This window comes from Gordionus sp. m RMFG-2023, chromosome 5 (assembly GCF_954871325.1).
Source record: "Gordionus sp. m RMFG-2023 chromosome 5, tfGorSpeb1-WG-v2, whole genome shotgun sequence".
Classification (NCBI taxonomy): domain Eukaryota; kingdom Metazoa; phylum Nematomorpha; class Gordioida; order Chordodea; family Parachordodidae; genus Gordionus; species Gordionus sp. m RMFG-2023.
The window spans coordinates 31,637,004-31,664,205 of record NC_088779.1 but is presented as its reverse complement, the minus strand read 5'-3'; positions in this window follow the sequence as shown (position 1 = coordinate 31,664,205).

The window sequence follows — 27,202 nt, the reverse complement described above, 5'->3', positions numbered from 1 at the left end:
AACGTTTTACCATGCCGTTTGTCTGAGGATGGTAAGGACTTCCGTGCACTAATTGATACCGTTTTTTCACAAAAATTAATGAAATTTTTGTAGCTGAATTGGAGTCCGTTATCAGAAACAATTATCTTGAAAAATACGAATCTTGCAAAAATATTTCTTAATATTTTTATCCTGCTTTCGGTTGTACTGCTAGTCATGGGAACTATTTCTGGCTAGCGACAGCTAGCATCTATCACTACAAACCAAAAATGAATTTGAAATGGTCCAGATCAATATGTATTCGGTGCCATGCTTTTGGTGGTTTTGGCCAATTTTGAACTGCTGTCTTTTGAAGCATATCATGTTGTTCCTACCATTCTCTACATTTTTCGACCCATGTTTCTATATCTTGGTTTATATTAGGCCACCACGCATATTGTCGTGCTCTCACTCATCTTCATTTTTACCATTCCGATATGTCCTTGATGTATCATTTCCAACACGTTGTTTCGGTATTGTTGTGGCATTATCATTTTAGTTATCCATAATAAACAACCTCTCTCTGTTGTAATTTTTTCTTACCTTTGGCTATCTCCTTTAAACATGCATCATAGTTTATTGGCCATCCATCTATTGTATATCTGTATACTTTAGATTCTTTTGATATTGAAGTTCCCTTTATGAGTAATCTAGATAGCATGCAGCGTCTACGGGAGGCGTAGGAACAGTTCGCATCCTATTTTTTTGAGGGGGTAGGGGTAGGCGGCTTTAATAATGGCAGGATAAATTTTTGGAAGGAATTATCTATTGAATTTTGAGATGAAATAGGACAAAATTTATCGTTGTAAAAATTAATACTTTTATTATAGAACTATTATAATACAATTCATCGACCAAATCTATATATTGCAAACAATCATACATATTGTTTTGTAAATAAAACTTTCTGCTATCCTTTTAAATTACATTTAAAAGGCTTAAATATTTCATCTAGCTCATAAAGTTATAATAATGAATTCATTGTAAATAATGGAGGATTTAATTGAATTTATTATCTAAAAAATAAATCCTTTATATTCACAAAATATCGATAGTTAGTAGTAGAGATAGATTAATTTAAGTTATCCTTTATAAATTCTTTGAAAAGAGTATCATTATAATTAAAAAGGTGAAAATAATAATGGGGAAATATCGTCGCCGAAGGTAGCGGGAATTTTTTAGGTTTAACTTAAATTGTCACATATCACATATACATAAGGTATAAATACATATTTTGAACTATTAAATTAAAATTTTGAAGATGTACAACAAGAAAGGTGACAATTGTCTATTTTTAAATTTTTTATGAAGCAATAGGGTTAAAATATAAGTGTAAATATGTTAAATTAAAATTTCTGTTTGGAAACATGTAATTTTTTACGATTTATACTGTAAATTTTATCATTTAATTTTATACATTTTTTAAAAAAATAATTAAATATTTTTATATTACATCTTTTTGAAAAATTATATATCTTGTAATTTATATCTGTGTGCGATTTAAATAAAATAATTCATAAATACAATGAAATAACGTTAAAATCAAAATCATTATAAAAATAGACTTATTATAATGAATGTTATTTCTTTGCAAATGGCTGTGAGTAATGTTGTTATAACATTATAAAATTGGACGTTGAGCAGTATATATTAATATAAATCTATGGGTATTAATAGACCTACAGCCACCAAAGAATAATACATCATATTATTAATTTACTTTGACTCATAGATTATCCAAAGAAACATATCACAATTCCACTCATCATACAAAAATCATCAATATTGCAACCCTACAAAATATTCCATACTTATATCTATTACACCCTCAAACACCAAATAATTTACATAGCTTATATATATATAAGAACCTTACAACCCAGATTCCTTTGTCTCAATTTAGATAATTCCAATCATATAAAGTTTTAAGTTAATTTATCTACTTTAATATTATTTAAATATAATTTTTATTTTAAAACATGCTTTCTATTGAAATATCGTCTGGACCCCTAGCTATGTTGTTTTTCATATGCTTGAGGCATGTGATTATTTCTTGTTCTGTTATATGTACAAGGTTTTGACAAGGGGAGTGTTCGTCGAGATGCAGTATGTGGGGGTTAAAGTTGAGAAGCTCATGAAAATATTCTTTCCATCTATTCATTATTTCTTTTTCCTTTATTATCAATTTCCCATCTTTATTTTTGATTACTTTCGGAGCTCCGTTTATATCCCTAGAGTTAGTTCTTTTCTCGCTGTTTGGCTAATCTGTATATTTTATTTTGCCCTTCTTTGGTATGTAGATCTTCGTAAATGTCATCGTATGCCTTAGATTTGGCCCTAGCCACCGCCTTTGTAGCTAATCTCTTGGATTTTTTGTATCGGCTTTTTTCTCCTGTATAGTGGTTTGTACCTCTTCATTCCACCACCATAATTCTTTGTATGATTTGTTGCCACCTCTTGTCAAGCCTAGTGTCGATTTTGCAGTGTGAAAGGTCTGTCCAGATTTCTTCACTGACTTGTGAGGAATTTATTGTTTCAATGTTTGCATTGATTGCAAAGGCATCTGTCATTGTTTTTAATTTGCCCCATTTGATGCATGGTTCCAGTTTTATCTTATTCCGAGTGGATTTATTTGAGATTTGTAAAGAAGAGCATATACTGATAGGGATGTGTAGTATTACCAATGCAGAGTTTTATCTTCATTAGTCTATCAGAGATCCTGTTAACTTCTACAACTGAGGAGGTTAGATCTTGACTGAGGATGATGCCGACACCGTTCCTATTGCTAACAAGTTCTTTCCTTTCCATTTTGTCTCTTGTATGCACGCTATATCAACTTTTCTCTTGTTCACATCGATGCCAATTCTCTCGTCTTTAAGCGTCCCAATATTCAAACTTGCCAGTCTTGTCTGCTTTGACCTTTACTTTATTTTTCACATGGAGGGAACGCCCTAACTTTCATATTCATATTTCCAGTTATTTCTGTCATTTTGTTTATTGGACAGGTATCCTTAACACCCTGCTGTCCAGGCCTGTCGGTGACCGGGGTGTAATCTCTTAGCTTCAATATTCATCATACCATATGTCTTTACACATCAGTCATCGAAGAAAAACTTGAAAGTTTTTGTTCCTTACCAGGATTGAACCTGCGTCCTTGTTCATACTCGTGTTTCCAATCGTACATCTAAAAAAAATTAATTAATAAATTCTTTCTATAAACTTAAAAAATTATTTTTTTTTACCTATCATTAAGAATTATTATTATAATAAATTTAAAAAAGAAAATCTGTGGTATCTAATATCTGTTATTAGAAGGATATATCGAATGAGACCACTATTCATCAAAAAAATTTAATTAAATAACATTATATGCAGTTATGATAACTTATTAAATCTTTAATATATATTTACTAGCTTTTTACAATTTAATTTTATTTTTCAATTGTAAAATTTAACAAATATATATCCATAAGATGGCGTTAAATGCATAAATATAAAAATATATTTTTAGGAAATTGGATTGCGCTTTTTTTATATTTGGGTGTAAATACATGTGAAAAACCTAAAAAAAATTTTAAAAAAATTTGTTTAGATAAGAAAATTTGTAAGGTATATATTGCTGGCGTTATTGATCAAAGTCTCTTCAATTTTGATTTATACGTGTATATTTAGATTTTAAACATAATCCTAAAAAATATTTTAAAAATATTATGATTTGACCGAATACTGAGCTCAAAACCGATAATTTACTAAATATTCGATCGACCAAATTTGGTAGTAATATTAATTGAATAGAGTTCATTTTTGGTTTATTTATCTATAAATATGTGTGTTGTTTGAAAATTTATAAATATAATTATGCTGTAAGGGTATAAATGGTGGCTTACTATAAGATTCTTTGTATAAATATTATTATTATCACTATAGCAATGTTGGCAAATATCGCGGCCGAAGGCCGCGTAATTTTTTTAGAAGTAGGAGTAGATTTTGGATAAGGGTTTGCTTCCATGAAATTTTTTGCCATGTAGACGCTGTAATATGATTAAGTAGAGTTTTTATTTTGAATATAAGTTCAGTTGTTGATTTGATGAGGTCTTGAAGGTATATAGCTCTAAAACCGTCAAGACCAAGAAGTCTTTTCTGAAGGTGACTATTGACCTTAGTTACTTCTATGGCGTTTAGAGGAGGAGTAGGAATGGTTGGAGGTGGTGGTAGTTCACTAAAATCTTGGGGATGTATAGATTTTAGTAAGAGTATAGTGTCCAAATTGTCAGGGGATATGGTGTCTTCGGACACTGCTATTTTTAGAGCCACTTTAATATTACAGGTATTAATTTTATGGTTGATAAGTTTAACCTTTAAATCAGGGATGTTGTGATTAAAGTTAGATATTGAAGAACAAGAGGCATTGATGTTGGGGATTGGGTTGATTAACTGACACTTAATTTGTTTGTTAAGTTTAACTTTGTCGATGGAACCTTCAAGTTAGTAAAGAAGTCAAAAAGTTTTTTCCAGTTGTCAACATTTATGATGTTTTTATTGAGTAAAGAATAATGGAATTAAGTTTACTCGCTGCAAGTGTTCTGCCCCGAGGAATCCTAGATATTGTTGAGGGTAGTGTGTTATATAAAAGATCATTTATGCAGTCTGGGTTTGGTGAATTATTGGTAGTGCATTCTAGGGGTCTTTTTTTCTTTCTTTCTTTCTTTCTTTTTCATTTTAACCAGAGATATATGTTATTTTTAAACAACATTTATATATTTTTAATTTAGTCATAAATAATTTTGATGATTTTCTTAAAAATTACAATTATATAGAAGTTATAATTTATTCTAAATGTTAATCATAATAATAAATATTTTACAGAGTTAAAAAAATTAAAAATTTTTATAGATCAAACCTCGATTCATTTCGGGCGTCATTCCATGAATAGATCTAAAAAACCTTGTCTCAGGAAGAATCTTTGATTCTGTTGAATAATAGCATTTAAATGTATAAAAATTTTAAAATTTTAACCATTTAATTCAAAATTCATTTTATAAAATAAAATATTTATATTATCTACCTTAAAATATATATAAACATTAAGACAATATTAATAATATTAAAAAAAGTACACCGAACCAAACCTCTTACCTGGACATATACCTATATTACCTTCTAATTTTTTTAAATACTGTTTTTGAAAAATTTTATTTAAAAAAAAGAGTATTATACCAAAATTTGTTCAATATCTTCGCTGCGACCAATATGGATAAAAATAATAGAAAAATCCGGCCGCCGTCAATTGAAACCTCAGCTACAAATCTAGGGCATAATAATTTACACCAATCCTATTAATAAAAAAAGAAATCTCACAATTAACTCATAAGAAAATTTGGACCGTGTACCACCTAATATAGAAAACTTTGAGTTACTCACTCATCCTCTATAATCAAATACACTTACTCCTATTAGTATAATCGACACTAATAAATGGTAATTGTTAATTAGGGCAAAAAATCGTCAGCACAAATTCGAAAAGATAAAATCTGTCACAATAGATGAGAGATACCAGCGTTTCCGGTCTCACCCATGCCCCATTTTTTCCTCTCTCACCCCACCCACCCATATATATGTTCACTTTATTCATTTCAATCGTTCACTTTTTTTACTTTATTTGGATTCATGGGAATAGTTATACTTTTGTAAATTGGATATTAGGAGCATGTTATAGTTAAATTACATCTACGTCCTCACATAAATATATTGGTATTATATTTGGTTTCTGAGCTGTATTTTTAGGTGCTGCTTTGAGAATAATCATTTGAACTGAACTATCTCACTCTTTTACAATTATTAACTCTATTAGATATAATATAATTGTGATTATAATTTTTATGCTATTACACCAATTCTAGTGAGTTCGGTAACTAATAATCTCATTGATACTTTATTCCCCTGATATGGCCTTCCTTCGAATAAATATTATATCTTTCTGACTAAGGTATATTCTTCTATTTTCAATAGTATAGAATAATCAGGCGATGCTGATTGTTAAAACTTTCATCCACTTTTATCTTTATTAATTGGACATCATCCTTCGCCCTATAAGGATTTAGCAATTTAAAGTCTCCACATTATATGGATCATCTTTATTGGTGGCTATAAATTTTATTAATACAATTATCACTCTTAGGCCCTATAGGAATACCCATGGAAAACTTGTCTCTATTTTTATGGTATTCATTTCCTTTTTATTTAAATTTAGATTATGTTTTAGCGGTCTAGGTATTATTTTATGCCATTGGCAACAATATTAATTTTGGATGGAAACATTAATACTTCATTTTTTGACGTTTTGGGGGGAGCGACCCTATTTTATTTCAATATTTTTAAGGTAACCCGAAGTTTAGATCTTTTTCCTGGATTTGGTTTAATTTCTTATATTTTAACAGACAATGCTAATAAAAAATTCACGTCATCTTAGCATAATCTATGCTATAGCCGGAACCGGTGGATTAAGTTTTATCATAAGAACTTATATATTCACATTAGTATTATATGTTGATATCCGTTTCTTTTTACCTCAGTTACTATAATAATTGCCATTCCCAAAGGATTTAAAATTGACTAGTAACTATATCAGGATCCCTTAATAATTTTTTCATCTCTCAAACATGAGCCTTAGGATTCTTATTTTTATTTGTGGTGGGGGGATTAACATGAAATATTCTCCTCATTTTTAGACATTAACTTACATGACAATTATTATATTGCCGCCTTTTTTATTATGTTCTTATATAGGAGCAGTATTCTCTATTTTTGCAGGGGTTGGGTTAGGCATTTTATGCTATTAGTATTTTCAACTTTTATAAAAATTAGTCTCCCTCAATTTTTTCTAGCATTTATACGATTAAATTTAACCTTCTTTCCTTATCAATTCCTGGGATGTGCAGGATTACCTCGACGGTACAAAGTATCCCGACATATATACATTCTATTATAGTCTCATCATTAAGCTTCCAATTATATCGACCATAGCCTTAATTATATTTATATGTATTTTGTGAGACACTTTATCTTCGGATAGAAAGGTGTGTGTCTATTACTTCAGCCTACTCATCGCGTTTAGAATATTCTATAGGATTTCCCCCTTCGACACATGTTTTTAACAAAATATCCTTTACTTCTCTTTAACAACTTTTAACTGTTTACGGTTAAAAATGAACCCCTGACGTGCATTATCCTTACAATATACACTCTCTTCCTCTTCGGAATACTTAATCCTCTTCCATCATTTTGCAATAAGATTTATTGCAGGTCTGACTATTATACTCTTCTTTAAATATGTTGCTGTTTGAATCCTTAAAAGTTTGTTAAACGACACATATAAATATAACTGAATTTTTATGTACCACCCCCCTATAGTAGTTTTAATAACCATAGCCTTACTCACCCTTTAGTATTATAATCAAATAATAGTTCTCACTGGCTCAGACCTTACAATTAAAGTTATAGGGTCTCAATGATACTGAAATTATTAAAACTCTATTAACTTATGACTCCTATATAACCCAAGAATATGATTTAACAAATAGAAAATGTCTCTTAGATTCTGATAATAGTTATATTCCCTCCAGGATTATAACACCTATAATAATCTAATATAGAAATGTGATTTCTCTCCTTCAAATTTTATAAAAATAGATGATATCTCAGGTCGAATTAACAAATTTAAAAAAAAAATTATAATAGTATGCTTCAAATTATTACATTTTGAAAATTAATTTTTGTTTTTGTAAACTCAATAATTTTATAAATCAATTATCAGTAGAATCTTGAAATCCACAAATATTTCTTCTACGCTGGAACCTTCTGGCCTCATGATATCAAACCGACCTTGGAATGACGCTAGTTTCTTGAAACCAGATTATGCCCCGCTCTTGGGATTATATATATGTGATCATTTTTCCATATCCTTTTCTGTCAACTCTATTGCGAAAGTTAAAAACAAAAACAAATAAATTTAGCCACCTTGATAATTTTTGTTTGTTCTGGTAGTCTCACATACCTCTGGTTCATTTTGACCCCAAGTCCTACAATTATTCAAAACAATAGGACAAAGATTACGTTTAATCACAGCTGATCCAAAATAAGGCTTCTACCTACGACAAAAAATATCAATCAAAATTTGTCGATACAACTTGCATATCTATACACGTGTCATTAAGTCCCTCCCACCTAACCTAAATATATAATTTTATTTTATTTTTGTTTAATCTCTTTTCATTTAATATATTAATATTAATTTCAATATTCTTTAAATTAAACTTAAAGTTTAAAAAAATTTTTTAATTAGTTTATTAAAAATTTAAAAATAAATTTGTTTATGTTTATTATTTCTTTAATAGAATCGAATATTTCTATTTACTTTAATAAATTTTCTATTTTTACCAATTTGAAATGAATACGTTGAAGAAGATTTTTGTTTATTATCCAAGATAATGTTGTTTTCCTATAAAATTTCATATTATATTTATTATAATATAAAAAGAGGTCTATAAAATTTTTATTTTGAAATGATTAATATTAGCCATAGGTTAGGTCTAAAAAATTTATTACTTTTATTTAGGTTTTCTTCCAATAAATTGCAGTCTCATATTATATTTTTAAAAAATTGATATTGGTTATTGAAGAATTTTGAGACACTTCGTTTAAATGATTTTGAGATCGGGTCGTAATCATATTAATTTATTATCAAAATTTATTGTTTAACAAAATAACTAAAATAATTATTACCAAAATTTTAAAAAACTAAAAAGTTTATATTAATAAAAATTTTAAAATTATTTTAAACATAAAAAAGTGTGTATTAATTAAGATTTTCAAAATTATTTTACAGAAAAAATAAAGTATAACTCAACTATAAAAAATTCGTCCCTTTTATAAGAAAAATAAAAGGCACCATTATAAATTAAAATTAAATTGGCGCATAGTGAAAAAAAGAACGTTTTTGTGAAAACGAGTTGTGTTAGTTTTATCGTACATAATTGGGGATAAAACCTACCCCCTATACTTCCCGAAACTCAAAATATACCTTGGAATGCAGGGTGGTCTCCCGGACCCAACGGTCTAACTCATATTTTCGGATCACCTTACTGAGGACTCCTAAAGTAAGAAATCCAGTAAAGTGAGAGAAAACACAAAAGCCATATGTTTTACTTTCAATGTGTTTAACTTAAAACAAGAGAAAGACCAAAAAGAGAAACCTTTTTTTTAACTTTCATTTTATTGTAAACAAAGGAGGGGTATTAAAAAAAAACTTTATTTAACTTTAACATAAACAAAAGAGGGGGATTAAAAAAACTTTTTCATCTTAACCATAATAAAAGAGGGGGATAAAAAAAACGTTTTTTTTCATCTTTAACAGTTATTCACATATTTTTGGGATTTTTAAAATGCTTTAGAATTATATTAAGGAAAAAAAGATATTTAAGACGAAAAGAGATCTTAAGTTTTCATTGGCTGAGCCTATAATGATACCATTTGTGAACTAAAATTCAAAAAATGTTTATTACATCGGAAATAATCAAAAATAATCAGTATTATTTAATCATTTCACATTAAAGATACAGCTTATTGTACATTAGATATTAACCTAGCACTACTTTAAGAGTTATCATTAAATGAATCTTGCTATTATACGATTGCGCGATTCCGCTCTCAAAAGAAACTTTATATTCAAAAAATTCGTAGAAATAAAAAAATCTAAAATAATTTAAAATAAATTGATATTTGTACAAAATTTTTAAAACCCTAACTAGCCTCTGGCATTGACAGACCTATAATTTTAACATCAATGAAATATTATATTTTAAAAACTGAAAATTTCGAATACTTGCAATAGTTGAATTTAATGGAATTATTCTTTATAAATAAATATTAATATAGTCTAAAGGGTAAAATTAAATAGTAAATGAGAAAATTATCAAAACAAAGTTTATAAAATATTGAGGATGAAAAAATATTTTAGAAAGAAATAAAAGCAACATATTTATTATAATAAAAATATATTTGAATATCTCAATAAAAGTTTTAGATATAAATTAATTTTTTGCGAGCCTAGCGCTAATTTGGCATAGTTTTAAATATATTATGTCCATTGATTAAATTAAAAATATATCCGCTATTTCTATTTTGCATTTTGAAAAAAAAATTAAATATTATTAGATACTCTATTTCATGAGACGTCTAGCGCCTTTTAGAATATCATATCTTTTGTTAATTATAATTAAAATACTATTTTAGATTATGATCAAGTTTAAATGAGTAATATCCTTCCGCGATTAAAAAAATCTAAAAACGGGAAAATGTAAAATTCATTTTTAAAAAAATTTTAGTCTCTCACACTTAAAATGAGAATGTGGGAATATATTGGGGCAAGTCATTAACTCTAAGAAACTATGACAAAATTTATTTATTACGCGCATTAATTTTATTCTTAAATTAAAATTTCACTTTGTAACAATTACAAATATTCTAAAATTTCATTTCCACCATTTTATATATTGATCTTTTTTAGAATGTTTATTATTATTTTAATCATTCTATTTAATTTATTTATAAAATTTTAGTATTAATTATTGCTTATTATCCAAGATTTCTGAAAGGTAATACTTGTTTTCTTCCTATATAATTTCATTTTATATTTATAATATAAAATAGGCCAAGAATTTTTATTTTAAAATAATTAATAATAGCCATAGGTTATGTCTAAAAAATATTTATTTAGTCATTTCACAGTGAAGAGACAGCTTAATGTTTTTACATTTTTAGATATTAACCTAGCACTACTTTAAGAGTTATCATGTTTAAAATATGAATAAATCACGATTGCGCGATATTGCTCCGCTCTCAAAAGAAACGTTATATTCAAAAAAATTTGTAGAGATAAAAATCTAAAAACAATTATAATATAAAACTATGGTAAATTAAAATACAATTATAGAAAACTAGATAGTTAAAATATTTTATATCTCACCCACTCCCCTAGACATTGAATAAAAGAATTAATTGAATGTGGTTATATAAAAGAGAAGTAAAAAAATGGAGGCTCAATAATTTAATTCTAATAACCTTCTTTTTATATTTTAAAAAGCCTGGTATCGCTAGTATGTTTGTTTTAAAATTAGAGTAGCTTCTAGATAGTTCAATAGCTTAAATATTGATGCATCTCGATTGAGGATTTTTATTCCCCTTATTGATATTTTAATTTCAATTAAGTGAAAGATATATTACTCACAATTTTATTTTAAACAGCTTTTATTTTCTTTGGCCGGTTGAGTCTCACTTTAAACGCGAGAGGATATTAAAAAAATCTCAGAGTTTTATTCTGAGGAATTAACAGGATCGTACGATAGATTACTTTGTGATGTCGAATTTTGGTAAATTTTGGCAAAATAGAGTACTCTTTGAGACCAAAATATGCTTTGCAGGCCCTTTCCATGTGTATTCCCTGCCTAATATCAAAATATTGCTTTTTATCTTAGCTACCTTACCCTTTAACACCTGCACTAATGAAAGGTCTTTTTGAAAAGGTTATAAACCTATTTAAGAAATAGCACCAAAACCATTTAAATGGATTCAAAATATAAATATTTATAAGGAGATTATTCTAGATAAAAATTTGATTCTAAATGAATTAGTCAAATCTCCGAGAAAAGTAGAATTCTCTCTATAAATTAACATTATAAAATTGCTTTATTATTATAATATGATCTTAATCAATAAAGCACAAAATTCAAATTTTTAACCCTTCCCCCCAGATAGTGAATAAAGATGTTAGTTGTACTAAGGGTTACATCAAAGAGATATTAAGGATTCGAGGAATAGTTAGTGATAAAATTATACTTAATTTTCTGGTTCCGATGATATGTTGAGTTGCCTCCATTTGATTACTTTAATAAATTTATTATATATTATGAACAATTATATTTCGTAGGTGCCAAACTGAGGTCTGGTAGGCTCATAAAAAAGTGTCTATTATTCAAAATGAGTTGTTTATTTGCAAAGTTTCCGTATAGTGACAAAATTATTGAAAATATGTTTTTAAAATTAATAATTTTAATTGTTATATGCTAAATATTCTTTTAGGGGGCATATTGATATCAATGGCCCTCCAATTACAATATGAAATAAGAATAATTTTTACTTTATTCTCAAATAGTTGTTTTCATAGTAGAAAAATATATTAATTTTATATAGAAGATTTTAATAAGATAATATGGAGTTGATCTATTATAATACTTTATTTTTATAAGGCTCGATAAAAATTATGAGGGTAACTATTTATTTGAAATGGAATTGAAAACATGAGTTGTAAATTTATATTAAACAAATAAATATTATTCTCAGGTGATTTATCAATTTTGAATAAAATTATATCAATTTAAATCTTCCAATTTGATATTTATAATGATTTACAATATATTTCTAGAAAATTCTTCGCAAAGAATATATAATAAAAATTTTATTAAAATATCACACTAAAGTGTGTTTATTTAAGCTTTATTTTATAATAGAATTTTTTTCTATTATTATACCTTCAACATTTATTAAATAGGGCCGAAAATTATTTTTCTTTTCCATTATTTGATAAATTATATGCTATTAATTTGAATTCAATAAATATTAGAAAATTCAACTAATCTATATTGTGAGAACGATAAATGGTGTAAGTTACAAGCAACATGTGATAGAAAAAGGAAATTATGCATATGTGATCCAAATTATTACTTTAGATATAGTTGTATTCAAAGTAAATTTTATTATTAATATAAAACATTTAATAAAATATCCTGATTAAAATTAATCGCATAAAATAAATTCCAAATAATTTAAATGTAAATTTCATATAAAATAAATTTTTTTAAATTATTTGGCATTTAATCCGCAACTCCCATATCGTGTATTTGTATTGTGTGGTACAATTTAATACATATAATTAACATAAATATAAAGTATTATACCAAGATTTGTTCGCCGAGGCTTCATTTGACGGCGTCCGGAAACTTGATCAACTTTTGTGGCCCCGCAGACATAAAAAAAAGATATAACGTGTATATATTCACTTTATTCATTTCATTTATTCACTTTTTTTACTTTATTTGAATTCATGGGAATAATTATACTTTTATAAATTGGATATTAGGAGCATGTTATAGATACATCTCACATAAAGATATTGGTATTATATTTGTATTCTGAGCTGTATTTTTAGTTGCCGCTTTGAGAATAATCATTTGAACTGAACTATCTCACTCTTTTTCAATTATTAACTCTAAGTTTAGATATAATATAATTGTGATTATAATTTTTATGCTATTACACCAATTCTGGTGAGTTCGGTAACTAATAATCCCAATTAGTTGTGTCAAATTGAGTAAGTAACAAATATCTATTTTGATCGTAGTTTTCCCAAATCCGTAACCACATCCTTGGTTCACATGGTGAAAATATATGAGATCGTTATCATGAAAGCTCGATAATAGTCATGGGGCAGAGCTATGATTGTGTAGTATTCTTTGTAAACGAAAGGATTGTAAAATATATAGGATCACAAAATTGTCCCATATATAAATTTTAATATTTTTTATGTTTTATTTTCATATTAGCCCCGAGGAGTTCCCGGCTAGATTGTTTTCCGTTTCTCCGGATGTTATCAAGACTAAAAAGAAAGAAAAACGTGAAAAAAAGTCTACTAGATAACTTATTTTGAATAATTTCCATATATAAAGTATTTTCAATTTTTAATAATAAAAATTTTATAAATGAACATGTGCTTAACAAGATTTTTATTGATAAGCATTATTTTCCAAAGGATATATTTACCAAACATAAGACTTTTTTTTCTTCTCTTAAATAATCTACCAGGAGTTAGGTACATTATTATTAATATTGTTATAGCATTAGCACTAGGCTTGCAAAAAATTAATTTATATCTAAAACTTTTATTGAGATATTCAAATATATTTTTATTATATAAATATGTTGCTTTTATTTCTTTCTAAAATATTTTTTCATCCTCAATATTTTATAAACTTTGTTTTGATAATTTTCTCATTTACTATTTAATTTTAATACCCTTTAGACTATATTAATATTTATTTATAAAGAATAATTCCATTAAATTCAACTATTGCAAGTATTCAAAATTTTCAGTTTTTAAAATATAATATTTCATTGATGTTAAAATTATAGGTCTGTCAATGCCAGAGGCTAGTTAGGGTTTTAAAAATTTTGTACAAATATCAATTTATTTTAAATTATTTTAGATTTTTTTATTTCTACGAATTTTTTGAATATAAAGTTTCTTTTGAGAGCGGAATCGCGCAATCGTATAATAGCAAGATTCATTTAATGATAACTCTTAAAGTAGTGCTAGGTTAATATCTAATGTACAATAAGCTGTATCTTTAATGTGAAATGATTAAATAATACTGATTATTTTTGATTATTTCCGATGTAATAAACATTTTTTGAATTTTAGTTCACAAATGGTATCATTATAGGCTCAGCCAATGAAAACTTAAGATCTCTTTTCGTCTTAAATATCTTTTTTTCCTTAATATAATTCTAAAGCATTTTAAAAATCCCAAAAATATGTGAATAACTGTTAAAGATGAAAAAAAACGTTTTTTTTATCCCCCTCTTTTATTATGGTTAAGATGAAAAAGTTTTTTTAATCCCCCTCTTTTGTTTATGTTAAAGTTAAATAAAGTTTTTTTTAATACCCCTCCCTCCTTTGTTTACAATAAAATGAAAGTTAAAAAAAGGTTTATCTTTTTGGTCCCTATCTTGTTTTAAGTTAAACACAGTGAAAGTAAAACATATGGCTTTTGTGTTTTCTCTCACTTTACTGGATTTCTTACTTTAGGAGTCCTCAGTAAGGTGATCCGAAAATATAAGTTAGACCGTTGGGTCCGGGAGACCACCTTGCATCCCAAGATATATTTTGATTTTTGGGAAGTATGGGGGTAGGTTTTATCTCCAATTATGTACGATAAAACTAACACAACTCGTTTCCACAAAACCGTTCTTTTTTTCACTTTGCGCCAATTTAATTTAAATTTATAATGGCGTCTTTTATTTTTCCTATAAAAGGGACGAATTTTTTATACTTGACTTATACTTTATTTTTTCTGTAAAATAATTTTGAAAATCTTAATTAATACACACTTTTTTATGTTTAAAATATTTTGAAATTTTTATTAATATAAACTTTTTAGTTTTGTAAAATTTTGGTAATAATTATTTTAACCCTTTCTCTTGCCCCATTTTAACAATATCACTCCCACTATCATATAGTCAACAATTTAAACAATCTCTAGCCACATGCCCTTCCCTCCGGCATTTAAAACACATCACATTCAACTCCCTTCCTTCCTCATTATGTTTAGATACAATTATTTTTCGCTCCTCTTATTTTAAATCGTTCGCACAATGGGAATATTTTGTTGATCCATTCCCCTTTGTGGGAAACCACCCCTTGTATTATATTTATCTACATTACAATCCTCTTCATTATGACCAAATCTCCCGCACCCGGCGCATCTCAATCTTTTTTGTTTATGCGGGCAAAAAGGGGCTATATGACCATGTTTGCCGCACCACACTCTTTGTTTCCTGACAATCCCTGAACATATGCCCTTCCACAATTATAACAAGTTACGTCTCCCCTCCCTCGAGAATTAAATCTCGGTTCCCTCCGTTCTATTTTTCAACAGATTTTCTCTGTCCCTATATGATCTCAACACTTGATTTCTATACCCATATTTTCCATATACATCCCCATCAGAACGTCTATTTATTAAATTATTTTCTGATAAACCATATATCTCACTATCAGTCCAACCCTTAATTAATTCCTGCACTGGTAACCAAGTTACCTTTCCCATCACATCCTCCTCTCCATTATTTCCTTCTATCGTCAAGGTCTGCCCCTTGATTCTAAAACTTCGATTGCTCCTAGTTCTCCTTCCTAGGATTAAACTACACATCCATATACCTAATACTAGCAACGCTCTAATAATATTATATTGCACCTCCCAGTATTTTATAAATTTAAAAATTTTCATCTCACAAAAAATTAACAATTTTAATAACTTGTAGTGTTAATAAATAAGACAGTATTAATAACGTAAATACTCCAATTATACACTTATACATATATTCAACTCAAAATTTTTTCTACGCTAAATTCGTTTCGAATCTCTCCTCTAATTTTATTTAATATCAATTTATCAACAATTTCCTTGTAAAACAACTCTGTTTTATGCCAATTAATTATTACAACCTGCTATAACAATATAACAACCTTTAATACAATTACAATATAATTTCTCAACACACTTGTATAATCTGTTCAAATTCAACTCTTTAAAATTTATTCAATAATTTACAACACTTGGGTTCATTTGTATATTCTGTTCAAATTCAACTCTTTAAAATTTATTCAAAAATTTACAACACATGGGTTCACTTGTATATTCTGTTCAAATTCAACTCTTTAAAATTTATTCAATAATTCACAACACTTGGGCTTTGGTCACGGCACTAATGTGATATTTCTCACCTTTAAAAACGATCAACACTTAGTATTTCTCAATTTTAAAACCGTTCAACACTTAATTTAGCTGCTTAATTCAACGCCCCTTTTTTTATCAATCAACACTATAAATAGACTCCAACTATTTTTCTTATTCAACAAAAAAAATCTTATCTTTTCTTTAATTTTCTTCTACACTATGTATTTTCAGTAAAATAATTCTTGATGACTATATTTTTTTTTAACTTTTTTATTTCTTCAAATTTCAATCCAAAAAAATATAATGATGAAAAAAAAATTTTTCTTTTTTAACAACTTTAAAAAAAAACAATAATAATAATAATAATAATAAAACAATATTATATTTTTTAATCAAAAAAAATAATATTAAAAATCGATTATTTAAAAAAAACAACGCGTGATCAATAATTAATAATTAAAAATTAATAATATTAAAATCGATTATTTGAAAATGAAAAACATGTAATCTACAAATGATAATTAATAAATTACGATATAAGTTAAAATTTGAGGAGTATACGATAATATAAATAGGTATAATTTGAGTTTTTTTGGCAAAATATCTATGGTTATTTTTGCTAAAAAAGATATTGACTAATGGCTTATTCACAAATTTTTTTATATTTCATTAAGTACTTATAAAATATATTTATAATTAGAATATTTAAATTGTGCTGGTTTTTTTTTAAATAATAGATTTTTATTTATTAAAATGTAATATATCTATTTCCTAGATAGCGCAAGTATTAAAAAGTAATATTTTCTGAAATAAATTCTAAATAAATTTTAAGTATTCTTGGAGGCTTTTCGGGAATGGGTTAGAATATTAAAAGGAGGTATTGGGTGTTTTTGGTTAAAAAAAAATTATTATTATAAAATTTTATATTGTTATTTAATAATATAGTTTTAATTAACTAGGGCAATCATAAAATATAAGAATGTAGGATAAATATTGTTAGCTTCTTTACAAAAATAGGGAGTTAAATATATATATAATTTATGGATTGCTTCACCCACTCCCTAATTTTTCCTTTGGCGGGTTGAAATTAAAACTAATCTTCTTGAGGGATGAGGCCTGCCTATGTAGCTAATGTAATTAGCTTCGAATCGGTATGGTGAGTCTTTGAAGAAGCCTTCCCTAGGTTCATTGGTAAATTTGCATATATTTCCCAAAAGTTGTAAGGGTTATGGAAATGATGGGAATGAATATCTGTACTTGAGAAATTTCGGAATATTTAGCTAATTTAAGTTACTCCTTTTTCTAAAAAATTTTGAGAGTTTGATTGGATGGTGCCAGAGTATCAATACACGAGTAATCCCAGAAGAATAGATCATGCTTCCAAGGAATTTGAGAAATACCATCAGGACGTTTTCCATTGGATCTGAAAAGATTAGAAACGAGGATGGAATTTGAGCAGATCTCTAAGCTCAAAAGAGGATTGAATTCCATAAATTATGTATAACGACACGACCTTTACGCGAATGGCAATAAAGGCTATGTCTTCCATTTCCCAAAACGTCTGAACTGCTTCCTGAATATGTGTGGGGTTGGGTTATTAGGCAATTTAAGCGATTACCAATCGCGTGAGTGAGCTCATTTTGGTTTAGTTGTAGTAGTAAATTAACTCAAGGAATAGCTTCAATGAACTCATGGCCTGAACCATAAAGCAGTGAGGAGAATAAAGTAAGGTCAGATAATGGCATTCTAAAAGGAGTATCTCAAAAGAAATATCACATTTAATTGTATTACAATACAAGTATTTAAACACCATAATATAAATAAATCTTTATTTTAGATTCATATGTTATAATAGTATAATAAGTTTGCTTCTTGTGCATCATCTTGTCATCTTATCGTTATGTGTTTAGAACCATTTTTTAATAATATTAATTCTGCCTTTTATTCTGCAGTCCCAATGTGTATTGTTAAATTACCTTTTCCAGAGACTATGGTAGTGATTCTACAACAGACAAAATCTATTATCATTTCTCAAAGATATCGTATATTTTATAAAGTTAAGACACGCGGTGTTCTAAGATATTGGTAAATATTTAAATTAAAAAAATATATTTTAAGCGATACTGTTAGAAATAATTTTTTTATATTCATCTTAATGACCGCCAATATATTTGAACTGATAAATGTAAAACATAATTTTATTATGGGTTGATTCATTTAATCTTTTACTTTTCTATAAAATAAGAGGATAATATTTAAAAAAATATATTATTAGAAAAAATTTAAGAAAATTTTATTATAAATTATGTATATTATACTTTGTTGCGTTATTATAATTATATATTTTTGTAATCTAATTTTATTTTTATATTACATTTTATGAATTCAAATTTATCTTTTCAACTTAACTTTTTATTTTTGTAATTCAACTTATATTACTTATTATTTTGCGTAACCTTATTTATATAACTTTCGGTTTAACTTTACTTTTTTTATATTATTTTATTTTTTATATTTCGTTTTATATTCTAATTTATTTTTTAGAAAATGTATTTATACCTTAAGAAAAGTAAAAGAAATCAGTTAATAAAATATATTTTTACTGACTCGAACCTCGCACCATATCGTTAGTAACCTAATTCTTTGCATGGTGCCCTTTGGGTGGTGGACTAGAAAAAGATGACTACCTAATCTGCTGAGATGACCATCTAATCTATGACGATTGCTTAATCCATTGAGATGACTCTATGACTACCTATTGTGACGATTGTTTAATCCATTGAGATGACTCTATTTAGACTACCTATTGTGACGATTGTTTAATCCATTGAGATGTCTCTATTTATATGACTACCTATTGTGTTGATTGCTTAACCTATGGAGATGACTACCTATTATGACTCTACCTTGTGCTTAACCTATGGAGATGACTACCTATTATGACTCTACCTTGTGCTTAACCTATGGAGATGACTACCTATTATGACTACCTTATCTATTGTGACTACCTAAACTACTGAGATGACCAAGAATCAAACCTTAGTACGTTCTTTCATGCAAAAAGCTTCTTTCTTTATGGTGTCCCGGCTCTGGATGTTGGACCGGAATATAATAGCCAGCACCTAACCTAATGTGACAACCTAGGAAGAACTGATATGGAAGTTGAACGATAGGTTATGAATTCTATTTTGTGAGACCAATGATGGTTACTTATTATTCTAATCCACGTAAGAAGTATTATAAATTAAAATTTTATGCCAGGATAAAGGCATGTTATAAATTTTTAAAATTACTAAAATGTAAAATCATAATGGATAATATTGATATTTTTTTTGATTTCTTGAATAATGACGAATTGTTGTTAATTAACAAAACCTAAAGATGAATTCTTAAATATAATTAAAAATATTAAAAATCCTAAACAAGAAGATAAAACTTAATTTTAAATATGTTAAAATGTAATTTTTAAATCACATGATTGATTCAAATAACCCTTATAAGTAATACTTAATATGATAAAAAGTTTTTGAAATTAAAAGCTTTGAAGACAAAAAGTTATGTAAAAAAACATTAATTTTAGAAAAATATATTTAAATTATGTGGTGAATTTTCAAAACTATCTTATGAAGAATTTTTTTTTTGAATTAAAATTAGGGTGTGAAATTTAAAATTTTATTTAAAAGAGGGAAATGTGAATAATATTTTATTTGCATATTTTAACCTGGGAGATAGAAAATAAACAAAAATTAATTAAACACTAAAACACGAAAAATTAAACGCTTATAAAATATGAAATGCTAAAAAATGTAAAACGCAAAAAAATATAAAACGCATAAAACGCTAAAAGTATAAAACGCTATGATTAACACCTAAAAAATAATATAATAATCATTATAATTTATCATTCCTTATTCTGGATTAAAATTTTATTCCTTATTACATAAATATCATTCCTTATTACATAATTATCATTCCTTATTACATATTTTATCATTCCTTATTACATATTTTATTGTTCCGAAATTCAAAATTTTATTCGTGCATATTATTCATATATTTGATTTGATCAACTATTCCAAATTACATATTCTGATTTATTCCAAATTCCAATATTCAACTGGAAAAATGATAATTAACAATTGAGTACGATCAAACAAGCTATAATTAATGGAGACAATTATATGGATATCAAGCTTGTGATTAAACAAACCAACGTGCAAAATCGATTTATACAAACCAACGATTGGACAAGCCAACGTTATGATGATTTGTGATACAACTTGATTACCAAAACGATAAACCACTTGGACAACAAACTCTCTGTGTCTTCTCCGATGAAATTATCAGAAGAGGGAGAATGTTGCGTTATTATAATTATATATTTTTGTAATCTAATTTTATTTTTATATTACATTTTATGAATTCAAATTTATCTTTTCAACTTAACTTTTTATTTTTGTAATTCAACTTATATTACTTATTATTTTGCGTAACCTTATTTATATAACTTTCGGTTTAACTTTACTTTTTTTATATTATTTTATTTTTTATATTTCGTTTTATATTCTAATTTATTTTTTAGAAAATGTATTTATACCTTAAGAAAAGTAAAAGAAATCAGTTAATAAAATATATTTTTACTGACTCGAACCTCGCGCAACATCGTCTCTATCCTTATTCTTTGCATACTTAAGAACATACTTAAAACAAAGGCTATAAAAATTTCTATGGGAGCTGAAATATTTTTAAAGATATGTTCACCACCTGAAAAAATTGTAAAAAAATGGGGAAAATTTGAATTTATATTATAAATAATATCATTTTATTTAGTATAATTTAATATTTGATATATTTTTTTTGAATGATTTAATATAATAGATTATTATACTTTTAAAAATTAATAAAAATATTTATTATCATATTTAAGCTTCTTCGAATTTTAATGGCGTTTTTTTTCCTGTGCTTTATAATATGCTCCTCTAAATTTATTAAATTTAATTCCTTTGAATTTAGAGTTGGTCTAGGAACGATTGCTTTATCTTTATTTATGGTATTTTTATTTATGTCCACAATCCCCTCCATAAAAGAATTTTTAGAGTTAATATCATAATTTAAAATTGTTTTCATAATTGGTCTAAATATCTTCATTATAATAACTTTATCCGGTTTAATTTGGAACATCATGTCACTTTCTTTGCGTGTGACCATGCTTTTCACAATTTGTGATCACCTTGTATTTTATACCAAACAAAATCTCTTAAATTGAAAATTCTATTATTTTATAGTGTTGTTTATCTCTATCTCCTTTTCCTTATTGCGGTTTTAATAAGTCCCATTTAATACTAATTTTGCGATTAAACATTCTTTTAGAACGTGTAACTCCTGTTGTATCATTTAGCGTATTTCTGTAGTTGAATAGGAATTTGTCAAGTGCAGTAACTAAATTTCCTACAATCATTTGGCCTCTTTTCCGATAGTAGGCATCCTAATGGAGTTAAACCCATGGTCACAAGGAAAGTTTCTAATATGGGATTTCTGTTGTCCGGACATAATTTTAACAAGGACGCTCTAATCAGATCTCAAAATTTTAAGATCGGCAAATAAAACGCTGATTCCTTACATATTCATACCCATCATTTGCTCCACCTTAACTACACATGGTGATCTGGCTAAAAACATTTTTAAAGGCGTTGGCAGCCTAATCAGAAAAAATTGGGAGTCTCTATTGGATTTTGCTTAAGGCAGTGGATAAGATATAAGAATATACTAATCGCCGCGCTAAATTGACCTTACACCCAATTTCCTGCCCTGAATTAACGTGGTACCTATTTTCTTAATTGTTATTAAAAAAATTATATTTTTTGGGATCTAAAAAAATGGGGGGAATTTTTTCCTGTATATTCTTTGCCGTATTTACTGCAAATAATTATTACCCAATTTGTTAATTGTAAGAACTCATATTTTTACTACCACATTAAATAATGCCTAAATCGAAATAGCTATTAAATTTATATATATTTAGCTAAATAATGTCATTTCTTTCAAATTTTCTATTTTACTATTTTTAAAAATGAATTTAATTATTTAGAAAACGTTGATAATAGTTGATTGTCAAATTTTTAAATTCTAGAATTAGGAAAAAATATATTTTTTCAAAATAAAATATTTACATTATTCAAAAAAATACTTTCTATAAATTAACAAATTTCCTTAAATGTACTACTGTGAAAATCTTTTTATTAATTTAACAACTATAAATAGTTGCAATATATTTTAAAAAAGAAAACAATCTTATTGATATAAAATAAAGATAGAATGTTCAAATTTGACGGAAAATGCATGATGTGTTTGGAATAATTTAGAAGACGAATCCCTCAAGTATTATTTTAATTTAAAATATTTTAAGATCAACTTTTTACCTAATTATTTATTTATCATAAGATTAAAGTATTTTAAAAAAATAAATTTTTTATGAGATTACTCCACCTTTTAAAATATTGGATTAAAGTTGTAAAGCTTTTATTAATATCTTTTTTATAATTATAGTTAGATTTTGAGATTAAAGTTAGAAATAGACTTGTATTTTAAAGTTCTACCAATTTAAAATAGGTTTATTTAATATTTATATATAATCTAATTTTACACTTCATTACAATATATTCATTTTTGTAAACATTACTTAATATAAGGAAGACCAATATAAAATGATTTATTTTTGACAAAACTTAAAAATGTAGACTAGATATATAAATAGCCAAATCTCTCATCTACAAATAAAAAAAGTTGTAGCTCTATACCTATAGTACTTTAGGAGGTGTTCTTAATTATGTAATGTTTAGCATTTTACTTCAAACTCAGGTTAAAGTAACCATCATTGTAAAATGATTAAATTTTAACATCTATTCATCACTTTAAAGTATAAACTTGCCAATTATAATACCAGATTGTAAAAATTTAATATAGTTAGTATATTTTAAGTGCCCAATTTAGGCACATCCTACATTTCAATATTCTCCTTCTTTGCGATGACTATTCCCATAGCAACTTTACCCCAATATGATATAAATTGTAGAAATCGTTATTGCTTGTTTTCCAGTTTAACTACAAACTTTCAATAAAATTATTTTATAGCTATGACTTAATAATTTCCAAATTTTTAATTCTGATGTCCTATAACAAAATTATTTTATAGCTATGACTTAATAATTTCCAAATTTTTAATTCTGATGTCCTATAACAAAATTAATTAAAAGGTAATAGTAAAAAAATGATTTTTTGGTAAAACCTAGAAAAATTTTTAAAATATGAATAAATGGGTAATAATTTAAGGAGTAAAAAAAATGCCTAAAGTTGAAAAGTTTGCTAACATTGTTATCTCTTCATCATTTTGCCTCGATCTCCCCTTCATTATATTATATTTGTTTTTATAAAATAAGATTAGATAAGAAAAAGATGCTTTAAAATCTTGCAATCTAGGTACTAAATGTAAATAAAATTTATGTGAAGGAGAAGTATCTTTATATAGTCATTGTTATTATGGTAAAGAAGATCTGTTTGCCATAAAATAATGGACAATTTATAATCTTTTATTAGATCTTAAAAATAATAAATTTTCTAAATTTGTATCTAATAAACATCCATGCACACCATAAAACCGATTTAGCAATACTAAACAGGTCCTCAACATGAGCATTATAGGTAAATGGGCTATTGTATTTTATCGATGTTAATAAAATTATATAAATATAATTCAGTTAAAAAATTACGCTAAATAGTCATAAAAAATTGCATAAAATAACTAGGTTAATTATGAAGTTTAATATTAAATAGATTAATATCATTCAAATTTATTAAAATTCTGTTATTTTTTATACTACACCAAAATCAGTAAAAAAATGGAATATATTAATGTTAGAGTCATTGATAGTTAAATTGTACAAATATCCAATGCCTATTGATTTAATTCTTAAATAATCTATAATAATCTAGCTCTTGCAAAATATTTTATTTCTTAAAATATATGTTACTTTTATTGCTTAATATATATTCTACACTGTTTTATTCATATGAGACTTGTAAGTAAAGCCAAATTGAGTATAGTGAAAATTACCAAAACACGAATGCAGAATAAAATTTCAAGCTTTTTTATTTTAAAAATGTACCCAGCAAATTTATCTTTTTGAAAAGATTGGGATTGATAATATTATAATGCTTTGTCTCGATATGGTAAAAGGTTATCGAAATTATTGATAAAATGAGCATAGGATCATTAGGATCATTTTTGCAGCTCACATATACGCCTTTTTTAAATGTAAATTTGATTTCATTTTTATTTAACAAAACTAGTTTTTTATAACGCAAGTGAAAAATATACAGTATTAATTATACTCTAATGTTTTTTATAATAATTCCACAACAAATGTTTTTCATTAATTAAAATGTAATATTATATTTTTATCGAGCCAGGCAAAAATTAATTAATTTAAAGTTATATTTTATTAAAATTTAAGGTCACATAATCTCTATAAAATACTAATTACTTTAATTAACTATAAATTAGTTCAAACCTGAATCAAAACGGTTGGGTGTTATGCAAGTTTCTTTCGAAACTCGCGATTCCTTTGTTGAAACTTCTGTTGAATAATATTTTTAAATAATAATATTTTTAAAATTTTGATAAACTTGTAGAAAATTATTTAATTAAAAATTATTAGACTAGAATTTTAAGATTTCACTAAGTATGGAATTTTAACCCTTGAATGTTATATTGTAGTAAAACACCTTAGATATTTTTAAATTATTATCAACTCGTATATTGATCATCACTTTCCACAGCATTAAATAACAATGCAATCAGCCTCTGAAATTCAGCAACACTTCAATTTATATCTTTATTGTATCCAAACTGGCCATACTCGACATGTTATATTCTGTTATTCTTATCTAGACAAAGACCGAATGAGACATTTAGCCTCATCAAAAAATTTAAATTATTTAATGATGTGGTAGGTGGTGATTAATATACGAGTTAGTAATAATTTAAAAATCTATGATATTACTAAATACAGCATTCGAGAATTATAATTCCATACTTTGTAAAATTTTATATTCAAATAATTTTTAATTAAATAACTATCTATATAGTTTAGTCAAAATTTTATAAATATTATAATTTAAATATAACATAATTATCAATGGTCTTAGCAAAAAGATCTCACGTTTCAAAAGAAACATGCATAACGCCTAATTGTTTTTATCTAGGTATGAACCAATAGCTAATTAAAGTAATTATTATTTTAATAGAGATTATGTGACCATAAATTTTAATAAAAAATAACTTTAGATTAATTAATTCGAAATGTAGTTATATTCAATTCATTTTGTATTTTTTTTATAAGTCGCCTTTCCTCACATCATTTATGACATGCGATACTTCTTTGTCATGCATAGTAGTTTTAAAATTTGGACATGGCATTTCAATTGCTTTGTGCTCTTATTATTTGTAAGTAACTTCAGACAACTATAAAACATCATAGCCATGTTTTTATCCAAAATTGTTAGAATCAATCTTCAAATTGAGAAGACTCAACTTAGGGGCTTAATTTAATTTTTTAGGCTAAAAGCTTGACTATAAGCCACAATGAGTTATTCAAAGTTAGATAATTTGACGACACTATTTTACCGGCGATGAAGGAAGGTATTTTATTAAAAAGAGAGGCATATTTTTTCTTTTTCTCTACAAATATTTTTTGACTTAGTTCTAAATGCCAAACAAGACATATTTAACTCATAATGGGCATATCTAATTTTTTTTTTAAAAACTATATTGAGAAAGGTTTTCTATTTTTTTTCCAAAAATAATTAAATATAATTAAAATTGTTATTGCATAAATGATAAATTCAAAATATATAATTTTTTAATGAAATAGAAGGTTTTAGAACAATCTAAATATATCTATTAAATTTTGATACCATTAATTTTTCGTTTGTTCTTTCAAATTACAAATTCTACCATTTTTAAATAAATGGATGTAATTTATTGGATAACGTTTATTTAAGTTGGTTTATTAAAATTTGAAAATTAGAAAATTCTAGAATTATTTTAAAATGGTTAAATATAGACATTTTTTTAAAAAAATTAATTATAAATTAATTTCTTTAAATTTAAAAAATTTAAATAATTATTTTTACTTCTAAATGTACTCTAAAAAATATCTTTTATTAATTGAACAAATTATAAAGCTATAATTATAATATATATTTTAAAAGAAAAAATAATGGTATTGTAAATCAAGTAAACATGAAATGTTCAAAATTTGACGGAAAATGCATGATCTGTTTGGAATAATAGACCACAAATTACTCAAGTATTAATTTAATTTATTTTAAATCAAATATTTTAAGAGTTTTAACTTCTTTTTACTTAATGATTTATCATAATATAAAAGTATTTAAAAAAATAAATTATGATATTTTGATTCCTTTTTACCTTTTGAAATATTGAATTAGAGTTAGATAAACTTTTATCGATATTTTCCTTATAGTTTTATATAAAAAATAATTTCAAAATTAGAAATAATCTTGGCTGTTAACATTATCACATTTTTAACGACTTA